We start from the raw sequence: 15,818 nt of genomic DNA, 5'->3' as shown, positions 1-15,818 counted from the left end.
AGTCTGAACACTTCCCATCAACCACCACCCTTTGTCTTCTTCCAGGTAGCCAATTTCTGATCCAAACTGCTAAATCTCCCTGAATCCCATGCTTCCGTATTTTCTGCAGTAGCCTACCGTGGGGAACCTTGTCAAATGCTTTACTGAAATCCATATACACCACATCAACTGCTTTACCCTCATCCACCTGTTTCTCACCTTCTCAAAGAACCCTATATGGTTTGTGAGGCACAACCGACCCTTCACGAAACCGTTTTGACTATGTCTAATCAAATTATTCCTTTCCAGATGATTATACACTCTATCTCTTAAAAACCTTTCCAAGATTTTGCCCACAACAGAAGTTAGACTCACTGGTCTATATTTACCGGGGTTATCTCTACTCTCCTTCTTGAACAAGGGGACAACATTTGCTATCCTCCAGTCTTCTGGCACTATTCCTGTTGACAAAGATGACTTAAAGATCAAAGCCAAAGGCTCTGTAATCTCCTCCCTAGCTTCCCAGAGAATCCTAGGATAAATCGTATCCGGCCCAGGGGACTTATCAATTTTCACCCTTTCCAGAATTGCTAACACCTCCTCCTTATGAACCTCAAGCCCTTCTAGTATAGTAGCCTGAATCTCAGTATTCTCCTCGTCAACATTGTCTTTTTGCTGTGTGAATAGTGATGAAAAATATTCATATAGCACCTCGCCTATCTCCTCGGACTCCAAGCACAACTTCCCACTACTGTCCTTGACTGGCCCTACTCTTACCCTAGTCATTCTTTTATTCCTGACATATCTATAGAAAGCTTTAGGGTTATCCTTGATCCTACCTTCCAAAGACTTCTCATGTCCCCTCCTGGCTCTTCTTAGCTCTCTCTTTAGGTCCTTCCTAGCTAACTTGTAACTTCCGTGCGCCCTTACTGAACCTTCATGTCTCATCTTTACATACGCCTCCTTCCTTCTTCCTCTAGACAAGTGTTTCAACTGCCTTAGTAAATCACGGTTCCCTTGCTCGACCACTTCCTCCCTGCCTGACAGGTACATACTTATCAAGGACACGCAGTAGCTGTTCCTTGAACAAGCTCCACATTTCCATTGTGCCCATCCCCTGCAGTTTTCCTCTCCGTCTCGGTGTGGGTGGGGGGAAGGGTCCCCCCTCTCCATCTCTCTCGGTGGGTGGGGGGTTCCCGCCTCTCCATCTCCCTCGGTGGGGTGGTCCCCCTCTCCATCTCTCTCGGTGGGGGAGCCCCCCCTCTCCATCTCTCTCGGTGGGGGGTCCCCCCCTCCATCTCTCTCGGTGGGTGGGGGGGTTCCCGCCTCTCCATCTCCCTCGGTGGGGGGGTCCCCCTCTCCATCTCCCTCGGTGGGGTGGTCCCCCTCTCCATCTCTCTCGGTGGGGGGGGTCCACCCTCTCCATCTCTCTCGGTGGGGGGTCCCCCCTCTCCATCACTCTCAGTGGGGGGGGGGTGTTACCCCCTCTCCATCTCGCTCATAGAACATTACAACGCAGTACAGGCCCTTCGGCCCTCGATGTTGCGCCGACCTGTGAAACCACTCTAAAGCCCATCTACACTATTCCCTTATCGCCCATATGTCTATCCAATGACCATTTGAATGTCCTTAGTGTTGGTGAGTCCACTACTGTTGCAGGCAGGGCATTCCACGCCCTTACTACTCTCTGAGTAAAGAACCTACCTCTGACATCTGTCCTATATCTATCTCCCCTCAATTTAAAGCTATGTCCCCTCGTGCTAGACATCACCATCCGAGGAAAAAGGCTCTCACTGTCCACCCTATCCAATCCTCTGATCATCTTGTATGCCTCAATTAAGCCACCTCTTAACCTTCTTCTCTCTAACGAAAACAGCCTCAAGTCCCTCAGCCTTTCCTCATAAGATCTTCCCTCCATACCAGGCAACATTCTGGTAAATCTCCTCTGCACCCTTTCCAATGCTGCCACATCCTTCCTATAATGCGGCGACCAGAACTGTACGCAATTCTCCAAAAGCGGCCGCACCAGAGTTTTGTACAGCTGCAACATGACCTCATGGCTCCGAAACTCAGACACTCTACCAATAAAAGCTAACACACCGTACGCCTTCTTAACAACCCTCTCAACCTGAGTGGCAACTTTCAGGGATCAATGTATATGGACACCGAGATCTCTCTGCTCATCCACACTGCCAAGAATCTTACCATTAGCCCAGTACTCTGTCTTCCTGTTATTCCTTCCTAAATGAATCACCTCACACTTTTCTGCATTAAACTCCATTTGCCACCTCTCAGACCAGCGCTGCAGCTTATCTATGTCCCTCTGTAACTTGTAACATCCTTCCGCACTGTCCACAACTCCACCGACTTTAGTGTCATCTGCAAATTTACTCACCCATCCTTCTATGCCCTCCTCCAGGTCATTTAGAAAAATGACAAATAGCAGTGGACCCAAAACAGATCCTTGTGGTACACCACTAGTAACTGGACTCCAGTCTGAACACTTCCCATCAACCACCACCCTTTGTCTTCTTCCAGGTAGCCAATTTCTGATCCAAACTGCTAAATCTCCCTGAATCCCATGCTTCCGTATTTTCTGCAGTAGCCTACCGTGGGGAACCTTGTCAAATGCTTTACTGAAATCCATATACACCACATCAACTGCTTTACCCTCATCCACCTGTTTCTCACCTTCTCAAAGAACCCTATATGGTTTGTGAGGCACAACCGACCCTTCACGAAACCGTTTTGACTATGTCTAATCAAATTATTCCTTTCCAGATGATTATACACTCTATCTCTTAAAAACCTTTCCAAGATTTTGCCCACAACAGAAGTTAGACTCACTGGTCTATATTTACCGGGGTTATCTCTACTCTCCTTCTTGAACAAGGGGACAACATTTGCTATCCTCCAGTCTTCTGGCACTATTCCTGTTGACAAAGATGACTTAAAGATCAAAGCCAAAGGCTCTGTAATCTCCTCCCTAGCTTCCCAGAGAATCCTAGGATAAATCGTATCCGGCCCAGGGGACTTATCAATTTTCACCCTTTCCAGAATTGCTAACACCTCCTCCTTATGAACCTCAAGCCCTTCTAGTATAGTAGCCTGAATCTCAGTATTCTCCTCGTCAACATTGTCTTTTTGCTGTGTGAATAGTGATGAAAAATATTCATATAGCACCTCGCCTATCTCCTCGGACTCCAAGCACAACTTCCCACTACTGTCCTTGACTGGCCCTACTCTTACCCTAGTCATTCTTTTATTCCTGACATATCTATAGAAAGCTTTAGGGTTATCCTTGATCCTACCTTCCAAAGACTTCTCATGTCCCCTCCTGGCTCTTCTTAGCTCTCTCTTTAGGTCCTTCCTAGCTAACTTGTAACTTCCGTGCGCCCTTACTGAACCTTCATGTCTCATCTTTACATACGCCTCCTTCCTTCTTCCTCTAGACAAGTGTTTCAACTGCCTTAGTAAATCACGGTTCCCTTGCTCGACCACTTCCTCCCTGCCTGACAGGTACATACTTATCAAGGACACGCAGTAGCTGTTCCTTGAACAAGCTCCACATTTCCATTGTGCCCATCCCCTGCAGTTTTCCTCTCCGTCTCGGTGGGGGTGGGGGGAAGGGTCCCCCCTCTCCATCTCTCTCGGTGGGTGGGGGGTTCCCGCCTCTCCATCTCCCTCGGTGGGGTGGTCCCCCTCTCCATCTCTCTCGGTGGGGGAGCCCCCCCTCTCCATCTCTCTCGGTGGGGGGTCCCCCCCTCCATCTCTCTCGGTGGGTGGGGGGGTTCCCGCCTCTCCATCTCCCTCGGTGGGGTGGTCCCCCTCTCCATCTCTCTCGGTGGGGGGGGTCCACCCTCTCCATCTCTGTCGGTGGGGGAGTCCCCCCTCTCCATCTCTCTCGGTGGGGGGTCCCCCCCTCATCTCTCTCGGTGGGTGGGGGGTTCCGCCTCTCTATCTCTCTCGCTGGGGGAGTCCCCCCTCTCCATCTCTCTCGGTGGAGGGGGGGAACCCCCTCCATCTCTCTCGGTGGAGGGAGAGTTCCTCCCTCTCCATCTCTCTCGGTGGGTGGGGGGTTCCCGCCTCTCTATCTGTCTCGGTGGGGGGGTCCCCCTCTCCATCTCTCTCGCTGGGGGAGTCCCCCCTCTCCATCTCACTCGGTGGGGGGGGGGGGAGATCTCCCCTCCCCATCTCTCTCGGTGGGGGGTCCCCTCTCTCCATCTCTCTTGGTGGGGGGGGACCCCGTCTCCATCTCTCTCGGCGGGGGGGGGGAGGGGGTCCACCCTCTCCATCTCTCTCGGTGGATGCGTAGTTCCCCCCTCTCCATCTCTCCCGTTGAGGGGGGGGGGTGGTTCCACCCTCTCCATCTCTCTCTCGGTGGGGGGGGGTTCCCCCTTCTCCATCACGCGTTGTGGGGGGTCTCCTTCTCCATCTCTCTCGGTGGGGGGAGGGGGGTTCCACCCACTCCATCTCTCTCTGTGGGGGGGGGGGTCCCCCTTCTCCATCTCGCTCGGTGGGGGGGTGTTCCCCTTCTCCATCTCTCGGTGTGGGGGGGTTCCCCTTCTCCATCTCTCTCTGTGGGGGGGGGGGGGGAGGGTGTTCTCCCCTCTCCATCTCTCTCGGTCTCTGCGTCTCTCCGTCTCTCTCTGGGACTCTCCCAAAACGAAATCCACAATCAGCAGTCGGCCATTTTATGTCAGTTCACGGTGGCCATTTTATGTCAGTTCACGGTGGCCATTTTACATCAGTTCACGATAGCCATTAGTATGTCAGTTCACAATGGCCATTGTATGTCAGTTCACGGTGGCCATTTTATGCCGGTTCACGGGAGCCATTTTATGTCAGTTCACAATAGCAATTTTATGTCAGTTAACAATGGACAGTTCATGTCAGTTCACGGGGGCCTTTTTAGGTCAGGTCGCAATGGCCATTTTAAATCAGTTCACGGTGGCCATTGTATATCAGTTCACAATGGCCATTTTATGCCGGTTCACGGGAGCCATTTTATGTCAGTTCACAATAGCAATTTTATATCAGTTCACAATGGCCATTTTATGTCAGTTCACAATGGCCATTTTATGTCAGTTCACAATGGCCATTTTATGTCAGTTCACAATGGCCATTTTATGTCAGTTCACAATAGCCATTTTATGTCAATTTGCAATGGCCATTTTATGTCAGTTCACGGTGGCCATTGTATGCCAGTTCAGAATGGCCATTTTATGTCAATTTGCAATGGAAAGTTTATGTCGGTTCACGGGGGCCATTTTATCTCAATTCACGGTGGCCATTTTATCTCAGCTCACGGTGGCCATTTTATGTCAGTTCACAGTGGCCATTTTATGTCAGTTCACAATGGCCATTTTATGTCAGTTCACGGTGGCCATTTTATGTCAGGTCGCAATGGCCATTTTATGTCAGTTCACAATGGACAGTTTATGTCAGTTCACGGGGGCCATTTTATGTCAGGTCGCAATGGCCATTTTATGTCAGTTCAGAATGGACAGTTTATGTCAGTTCATGGGGGCCTTTTTATGTCAGGTCGCAAAGGCCATTGTATGTCAGTTCACAATGGACAGTTCATGTCAGTTCACGGGGGCCTTTTTATGTCAGGTCGCAATGGCCATTTTATGTCAGTTCACGGTAGCCATTTTATGTCAGGTCGCAATGGCCATTTTATGTCAGTTCACGGGGGCCATTTTATGTCAGTTCACATTGGCCATTTTATGTCAGTTCACGGGGGCCATTGTATGTCAGTTCACAATGGCCATTTTATGTCATTTCACGGGGTCCATTGTATGTCAGTTCACATTGGCCATTGTATGTCAGTTCACAAAGGCCATTTTATGTCAGTTTGCAATGGCCATTTTTTCTCAGTTGACGGTGGCCATTTTGTGTCAGTTCACGGTGGCCATTGTATGTCAGTTCACAATGGCCATTTTATGTCAGTTTGCAATGGCCATTTTATCTCAGTTGCGGTGGCCAGTTCATGTTTGGTTCACGGGGGCCATGTTATGTCAGTTCACAATGGCCATTGTATGTCAGTTCACAATGGCCATTTTATGTCAGTTTGTAATGGCCATTTTTTCTCAGTTGACGGTGGCCATTTTGTGTCAGTTCACGGTGGCCATTGTATGCCAGTTCACAATGGCCATTTTATGTCAGTTTGTAATGGCCATTGTTTCTCAGTTGACGGTGGCCATTTTGTGTCAGTTCACGGTGGCCATTGTATGTCAGTTCACAATGGCCATTTTATGTCAGTTTGCAATGGCCATTTTATCTCAGTTGCGGTGGCCAGTTCATGTTTGGTTCACGGGGGCCATGTTATGTCAGTTCACAATGGCCATTTTATGTCAGTTCACGGTGGCCATTTTATGTCAGGTCGCAATGGCCATTTTATGTCAGTTCACAATGGACAGTTTATGTCAGTTCACGGGGGCCATTTTATGTCAGGTCGCAATGGCCATTTTATGTCAGTTCAGAATGGACAGTTTATGTCAGTTCATGGGGGCCTTTTTATGTCAGGTCGCAAAGGCCATTGTATGTCAGTTCACAATGGACAGTTCATGTCAGTTCACGGGGGCCTTTTTATGTCAGGTCGCAATGGCCATTTTATGTCAGTTCACGGTAGCCATTTTATGTCAGGTCGCAATGGCCATTTTATGTCAGTTCACGGGGGCCATTTTATGTCAGTTCACATTGGCCATTTTATGTCAGTTCACGGGGGCCATTGTATGTCAGTTCGCAATGGCCATTTTATGTCATTTCACGGGGTCCATTGTATGTCAGTTCACATTGGCCATTGTATGTCAGTTCACAAAGGCCATTTTATGTCAGTTTGCAATGGCCATTTTTTCTCAGTTGACGGTGGCCATTTTGTGTCAGTTCACGGTGGCCATTGTATGTCAGTTCACAATGGCCATTTTATGTCAGTTTGCAATGGCCATTTTATCTCAGTTGCGGTGGCCAGTTCATGTTTGGTTCACGGGGGCCATGTTATGTCAGTTCACAATGGCCATTGTATGTCAGTTCACAATGGCCATTTTATGTCAGTTTGTAATGGCCATTTTTTCTCAGTTGACGGTGGCCATTTTGTGTCAGTTCACAGTGGCCATTGTATGTCAGTTCACAATGGCCATTTTATGTCAGTTTGTAATGGCCATTGTTTCTCAGTTGACGGTGGCCATTTTGTGTCAGTTCACGGTGGCCATTGTATGTCAGTTCACAATGGCCATTTTATGTCAGTTTGCAATGGCCATTTTATCTCAGTTGCGGTGGCCAGTTCATGTTTGGTTCACGGGGGCCATGTTATGTCAGTTCACAATGGCCATTGTATGTCAGTTCACAATGGCCATTTTATGTCAGTTTGTAATGGCCATTTTTTCTCAGTTGACGGTGGCCATTTTGTGTCAGTTCACGGTGGCCATTGTATGTCAGTTCACAATGGCCATTTTATGTCAGTTTGTAATGGCCATTTTTTCTCAGTTGACGGTGGCCATTTTGTGTCAGTTCACGGTGGCGGTTGTATGTCAGTTCACAATGGCCATTTTATGTCAGTTTGCAATGGCCATTTTATCTCAGTTGCGGTGGCCAGTTCATGTTGGTTCATGGGGGCCATGTTATGTAAGTTCACGGTGGCCATTTTATGTCCGTTCACGGTGGCCATTTTGTGTCAGTTCACGGTGGCCATTGTATGCCAGTTCACAATGGCCATTTTATGTCAGTTTGTAATGGCCATTGTTTCTCAGTTGACGGTGGCCATTTTGTGTCAGTTCACGGTGGCCATTGTATGTCAGTTCACAATGGCCATTTTATGTCAGTTTGCAATGGCCATTTTATCTCAGTTGCGGTGGCCAGTTCATGTTTGGTTCACGGGGGCCATGTTATGTCAGTTCACAATGGCCATTTTATGTCAGTTCACGGTGGCCATTTTATGTCAGGTCGCAATGGCCATTTTATGTCAGTTCACAATGGACAGTTTATGTCAGTTCACGGGGGCCATTTTATGTCAGGTCGCAATGGCCATTTTATGTCAGTTCAGAATGGACAGTTTATGTCAGTTCATGGGGGCCTTTTTATGTCAGGTCGCAAAGGCCATTGTATGTCAGTTCACAATGGACAGTTCATGTCAGTTCACGGGGGCCTTTTTATGTCAGGTCGCAATGGCCATTTTATGTCAGTTCACGGTAGCCATTTTATGTCAGGTCGCAATGGCCATTTTATGTCAGTTCACGGGGGCCATTTTATGTCAGTTCACATTGGCCATTTTATGTCAGTTCACGGGGGCCATTGTATGTCAGTTCGCAATGGCCATTTTATGTCATTTCACGGGGTCCATTGTATGTCAGTTCACATTGGCCATTGTATGTCAGTTCACAAAGGCCATTTTATGTCAGTTTGCAATGGCCATTTTTTCTCAGTTGACGGTGGCCATTTTGTGTCAGTTCACGGTGGCCATTGTATGTCAGTTCACAATGGCCATTTTATGTCAGTTTGCAATGGCCATTTTATCTCAGTTGCGGTGGCCAGTTCATGTTTGGTTCACGGGGGCCATGTTATGTCAGTTCACAATGGCCATTGTATGTCAGTTCACAATGGCCATTTTATGTCAGTTTGTAATGGCCATTTTTTCTCAGTTGACGGTGGCCATTTTGTGTCAGTTCACGGTGGCCATTGTATGTCAGTTCACAATGGCCATTTTATGTCAGTTTGTAATGGCCATTGTTTCTCAGTTGACGGTGGCCATTTTGTGTCAGTTCACGGTGGCCATTGTATGTCAGTTCACAATGGCCATTTTATGTCAGTTTGCAATGGCCATTTTATCTCAGTTGCGGTGGCCAGTTCATGTTTGGTTCACGGGGGCCATGTTATGTCAGTTCACAATGGCCATTGTATGTCAGTTCACAATGGCCATTTTATGTCAGTTTGTAATGGCCATTTTTTCTCAGTTGACGGTGGCCATTTTGTGTCAGTTCACGGTGGCCATTGTATGTCAGTTCACAATGGCCATTTTATGTCAGTTTGTAATGGCCATTTTTTCTCAGTTGACGGTGGCCATTTTGTGTCAGTTCACGGTGGCGGTTGTATGTCAGTTCACAATGGCCATTTTATGTCAGTTTGCAATGGCCATTTTATCTCAGTTGCGGTGGCCAGTTCATGTTGGTTCATGGGGGCCATGTTATGTAAGTTCACGGTGGCCATTTTATGTCCGTTCACGGGGGCCATTTTATGTCAGTTCATGGTGGCTATTGTATGTCAGTACACAATTGTCATTTTATGTCAGTTCACGGTGGCCATTTTATGTCAGTTCACGCGGGCCATTTTATTCAGTCGATGGGGGGCATTTTATGTCAGTACATGGTGGCCATTTTATGTCAGTTCACGGTGGTCATTTTATGTCGGTTGACGGGGGCCATTTTATGTCAGCTCGCAATGGCCATTTTATGTCAGTTAACGGTGGCCATTTTATGTCCGTTCACGTAGGCCATTTTATGTCAGTTCATGGTGGCTATTGTATGTCAGTACACAATTGTCATTTTATGTCAGTTCACGGTGGCCATTTTATGTCAGGTCACGGGGGACATTGTATGTCAGTTCACAATGGCCATTGTATGTCATTTCTCAATGGCCATTTTATGTCAGTTCACAGTGGCCATTTTATGTCAATTCACGGTAGCCATTGTATATCAGTTCACAGTGGCCATTTTATGTCAATTCACGGTAGCCATTGTATATCAGTTCACAATGGCCATTTTATGTCAGTTCATGGTGGCCATTGTATGTCAGTTCACAATGGCCATTGTATGTCAGTTCACAATGGCCATTTTATGTCAGTTCACGGTGGCCATTTTATGACAGTTCACAATGGCCATTTTATGTAAGTTCACGGTGGCCATTGTATGTCAGTTCACAATAGTCATTTTATGTCTGTTCACAATGGCCATTTTATGTCTGTTCACAATGGCCATTTTATGTCAGTTCATGGTGGCCATTGTATGTCAGTTCATGGTGGCCATTTTATGTCAGTTCACCATGGCCATTTTATGTCAGTTCACAATGGCCATTTAACGTCAGTTCACAATGGCCATTTAACGTCAGGTTGCAATGGCCATTTTATCTCAGTTGACGGTGGCCATTTTATGTCAGTTCACGGTGGCCATTGTATGTCAGATCACAATGGCCATTTTATGTCAGTTTGCAATGGCCATTTAATCTCAGTTGCGGTGGCCAGTTCATGTTGGTTCACGGGGGCCATTTTATGTCAGATCACGGTGGCCATTTTATGTCAGGTCACGGGGGCCATTTTATGTCAGTTCATGGTGGCCATTTTATCTCAGTTCACTGTGGCCATTTTATGTCAGTTCACGGGGGGCCATTTTATTCAGTCAAAGGAGCCATTTGATGTCAGTACACGGTGGCCATTTTATGTCAGTTCACGGTGGTCATTTTATGTCGTTTGAAGGTGGCCATTTTATTTCAGCTCGCAATGGCCATTTTATGTCAGTTCACGGTGGCCATTGTATGTCAGTTCATGGCGGCCATTTTATGTCAGGTCTCGGTGGCTATTTTATGTTAGCTCACGGCAGCCATTTTATGTTCATTCACGGTGGCCATTTTATGTCAGTTCACGGCAGCCATTTTATGTCAGTTCACGGTGGTCATTTTATGTCGGTTGAAGGGGCCATTTTACGTCAGTTCACAGCAGCCATTTTATGTCAGTTCACAGTGGCCATTATATGTCAGTTCACGGTGGCCATTTTATGTCAGTTCCCGGTGGCCATTTTATGTCAGTTCACAGCAGCCTTTTTATGTCAGTACACGGCAGCCATTTGTGGCAATTTTTAGCCATCCCACAGCCAGCACTGCCAGTGCTTCCCCCACACAGCAAGCACTGTCAGTGCTCCCCCACACAGCCAGCACTGTCAGTGTTCCCCCCACACAGCCAGCACTGCCAGTGCTCCACCCTTACAGCCAGCACTGTCAGTGCTCCCACCACACAGCCAGCACTGTCAGTGCTCCCCCACACAGCCAGCACTGTCAGTGCTCCCCACACAGCCAGCACTGTCAGTGCTCCCACCACACAGCCAGCACTGTCAGTGCTACCGCACACAGCCAGCGCTATCTGTGCTCCCCTCACACAGCCAGCACTGTCAGTGCTCCCACCACACAGCCAGCACTGTCAGTGCTCCCACCACACAGCCAGCTCTGTCAGTGCTCCCCCACACAGCCAGCACTGTCAGTGCTCCCCTTCACAGCCAACACTGTCAGTGCTCCCACCTCACAGCCAGCACTGTCAGTGCTCCCCCACACAGCCAGCACCGTCTGTGCTTCCCCACACAGCCAGCAATGTCAGTGCTCCCCCACGCAGCCAGCACTGTCAGTGCTCCCCCCCCCACAGCCAGCACTGTCAGTGCTCCCACCACACAGCCAGCACTGTCAGTGCTCCCACCACACAGCCAGCACTGTCAGTGCTCCCACCACACAGCCAGCACTGTCAGTGCTCCCACCACACAGCCAGCACTGTCAGTGCTCCCACCCCACAGCCAGCACTGTCAGTGCTCCCCCACACAGCCAGCACTGTCAGTGCTCCCACCACACAGCCAGCACTGTCAGAGCTCCCCCGACACAGCCAGCACTGTCAGTGCTCCCCCACTCATCCAGCACTGTCTGTGCACCCCCCACACAGCCAGCACTGTCACTGTTCCCCCACACATTCAGCACTGTCAGTGCTCCCACCAGACAGCCAGCACAGTCAGTGCTCCCCACACAGCCAGCACTGTCAGTGCTCCCCCCACACAGCCAGCACTGTCAGTGCTCCCACCTCACAGCCAGCACTGTCCGTGCTCTCACCACACAGCCAGCACTGTCAGTACTCCCACCACACAGCCAGCACTGTCAGGGCTCCCCCCACACAGCGAGCACTGTCAGTGCTCTCACCACACAGCCAGAACTGTCAGTGCTCCCCCCACACAACCAGCACTGTCCGTGCTCCCCAAAGAGCCAGCACTGTCTGTGCTCCTCCCACACACAGCCAGCACTGTCAGTGCTCTCACCACACAGCCAGCACGGTCACTGCTCCCCCCACACAGCCAGCACTGTCAGTGCTCCCCACACAGCCAGCACTGTCAGTGCTCCCACCACACAGCCAGCACTGTCAGTGCTACCGCACACAGCCAGCGCTATCTGTGCTCCCCTCACACAGCCAGCACTGTCAGTGCTCCCACCACACAGCCAGCACTGTCAGTGCTCCCACCACACAGCCAGCTCTGTCAGTGCTCCCCCACACAGCCAGCACTGTCAGTGCTCCCCTTCACAGCCAACACTGTCAGTGCTCCCACCTCACAGCCAGCACTGTCAGTGCTCCCCCACACAGCCAGCACCGTCTGTGCTTCCCCACACAGCCAGCACTGTCAGTGCTCCCCCACGCAGCCAGCACTGTCAGTGCTCCCCCCCACAGCCAGCACTGTCAGTGCTCCCACCACACAGCCAGCACTGTCAGTGCTCCCACCACACAGCCAGCACTGTCAGTGCTCCCACCACACAGCCAGCACTGTCAGTGCTCCCACCACACAGCCAGCACTGTCAGTGCTCCCACCCCACAGCCAGCACTGTCAGTGCTCCCCCACACAGCCAGCACTGTCAGTGCTCCCACCACACAGCCAGCACTGTCAGAGCTCCCCCGACACAGCCAGCACTGTCAGTGCTCCCCCACTCATGCAGCACTGTCTGTGCACCCCCCACACAGCCAGCACTGTCACTGCTCCCCCACACATTCAGCACTGTCAGTGCTCCCACCAGACAGCCAGCACTGTCAGTGTTCCCCACACAGCCAGCACTGTCAGTGCTCCCCCCACACAGCCAGCACTGTCAGTGCTCCCACCTCACAGCCAGCACTGTCCGTGCTCTCACCACACAGCCAGCACTGTCAGTACTCCCACCACACAGCCAGCACTGTCAGGGCTCCCCTACACAGCGAGCACTGTCAGTGCTCTCACCACACAGCCAGAACTGTCAGTGCTCCCCCCACACAACCAGCACTGTCCGTGCTCCCCAAAGAGCCAGCACTGTCTGTGCTCCTCCCACACACAGCCAGCACTGTCAGTGCTCTCACCACACAGCCAGCACGGTCACTGCTCCCCCCACACAGCCAGCACTATCAGTGCTCCCACCACACAGCCACCACTGCCAGTGCTCACACCACACAGCCAGCACTGTCAGTGCTCCCCCCACACAGCCAGCACTGTCAGTGCTCCTACCCACACAGCCAGCACTGTCAGTGCTTCTACCACACAACCAGCACTGTCAGTGCTCCACCCACACAGCCAGCACTGTCAGTGCTCCCACAACTCAGCCAGCACTGTCAGTGCTCCCCCCACACAGCCAGCACTGTCAGTGCTCCCACCACACAGCCAGCACTGTCAGTCCTCCCCTCACACAGCCAGCACTGTCAGTGCTTCCCCCCCACACAGGCAGCACTGTCAGTTCTCCCCCCACACAGCCAGCACTGTCAGGGATGCAACCACACAGCCAGCACTGCCAGTGCTCCCACCACACAGCCAGCACTGTCAGAGCTCCCACCACACAGCCAGCACTGTCAGTGCTCCCCCACAGAGCCAGCACTGTCAGTGCTCCTACCACACAGCTAGCACTGTCAGTGCTCCCCCCACACAGCCAGCACTGTCAGTGCTCCCCCCACACAGCCAGCAGTGTCAGTGCTTCCTCCACACAGCCAGCACTGTCAGTGCTCCCCACACAGCCAGCACTGTCAGTGCTCCCCCCACACAGACAGCACTGTCAGTGCTCCCCACACAGCCAGCACTGTCAGTGCTTCCTCCACACAGCCAGCACTGTCAGTGCTCCCCACACAGCCAGCACTGTCAGTGCTCCCCACACAGACAGCACTGTCAGTGCTACCCCCACTCAGCCAGCACTGTCAGTGCTCCCCACAGAGACAGCACTGTCACTGCTCCCCCACACAGTCAGCACTGTCAGTGCTCCTACCCACACAGCCAGCACTGTCAGTGCTTCTACCACACAGCCAGCACTGTCCGTGCTCCCCAAAGAGCCAGCACTGTCTGTGCTCCTCCCACACAAAGCCAGCACTGTCAGTGCTCTCACCACACAGCCAGCACGGTCACTGCTCCCCCCACACATCCAGCACTGTCAGTGCTCCCACCACACAGCCAACACTGACAGTGCTCACAGCACACAGCCAGCACTGTCAGTGCTCCCCCCACACAGCCAGCACTGTCAGTGCTTCTACCACACAGCCAGCACTGTCAGTTCTCCCACCACACAGCCAGCAGTGTCAGTGCTCCCACCACACAACCAGCACTGTCAGTGCTCCCACCACACAGCCAGCACTGTCAGTCCTCCCCCCACACAGCCAGCACTGTCAGTTCTCCCACCACACAGCCAGCAGTGTCAGTGCTCCCACCACACAGCCAGCACTGTCAGTCCTCCCCCCACACAGCCAGCACTGTCAGTGCTCCCACCACACAGCCAGCACTGTCAGTACTCCCACCACACAGCCAGCACTGTCAGGGCTCCCCCCACACAGCGAGCACTGTCAGTGCTCTCACCACACAGCCAGAACTGTCAGTGCTCCCCCACACAACCAGCACTGTCCGTGCTCCCCAAAGAGCCAGCACTGTCTGTGCTCCTCCCACACACAGCCAGCACTGTCAGTGCTCTCACCACACAGCCAGCACGGTCACTGCTCCCCCCACACAGCCAGCACTGTCAGTGCTCCCACCACACTGCCAACACTGCCAGTGCTCACAGCACACAGCCAGCACTGTCAGTGCTCCCCCCACACAGCCAGCACTGTCAGTGCTCCCCCCACACAGCCAGCACTGTCAGTGCTCCACCCACACAGCCAGCACTGTCAGTGCTCCCCCCACACAGCCAGCACTGTCAGTGCTCCACCCACACAGCCAGCACTGTCAGTGCTCCCACAACTCAGCCAGCACTGTCAGTGCTCCCACCACACAGCCAGCACTGTCAGTTCTCCCACCACACAGCCAGCAGTGTCAGTGCTCCCACCACACAGCCAGCACTGTCAGTCCTCCCCTCACACAGCCAGCACTGTCAGTGCTCCCCCACATAGCCAGCACTGTCAGTGCTCCCCCACACAGCCAGCACTGTCAGTGCTCCCCCCACACAGCCAGCACTGTCAGTTCTCCCACCACACAGCCAGCAGTGTCAGTGCTCCCACCACACAGCCAGCACTGTCAGTCCTCCCCTCACACAGCCAGCACTGTCTGTGCTCCCCCACATAGCCAGCACTGTCAGTGCTTCCCCCCCACACAGCCAGCACTGCCAGTGCTCCCACCACATAGCCAGCACTGTCAGAGCTCCCACCACACAGCCAGCACTGTCAGTGCTCCCCCACAGAGCCAGCACTGTCAGTGCTCCCACCACACAGCCAGCACTGTCAGTGCTCCCCCACAGAGCCAGCACTGTCAGTGCTCCTACCACGCAGCTAGCACTGTCAGTGCTCCCCCCCACACAGCCAGCAGTGTCAGTGCTCCCACCACACAGCCAGCACTGTCAGTCCTCCCCTCACACAGCCAGCACTGTCAGTGCTCCCCCACATAGCCAGCACTGTCAGTGCTCCCACACACAGCCAGCACTGTCAGTGCTCCCACCACACAGCCAGCGCTGTCAATTCTCTCACCACACAGCCAGCACTGTCAGTGCTCTTCCCACGCAGACAGCACTGTCAGTGCTCCCCCCACACAGCCAGCACTGTCAGGGATGCAACCACACAGCCAGCACTGCCAGTGCTCCCACCACACAGCCAGCACTGTCAGAGCTCCCACAACACAGCCAGC

The sequence above is a fragment of the Scyliorhinus torazame genome, chromosome 5, assembly GCF_047496885.1.
Source record: "Scyliorhinus torazame isolate Kashiwa2021f chromosome 5, sScyTor2.1, whole genome shotgun sequence".
NCBI classification, from domain to species: domain Eukaryota; kingdom Metazoa; phylum Chordata; class Chondrichthyes; order Carcharhiniformes; family Scyliorhinidae; genus Scyliorhinus; species Scyliorhinus torazame.
Note: the sequence above shows the minus strand (reverse complement) of the source record.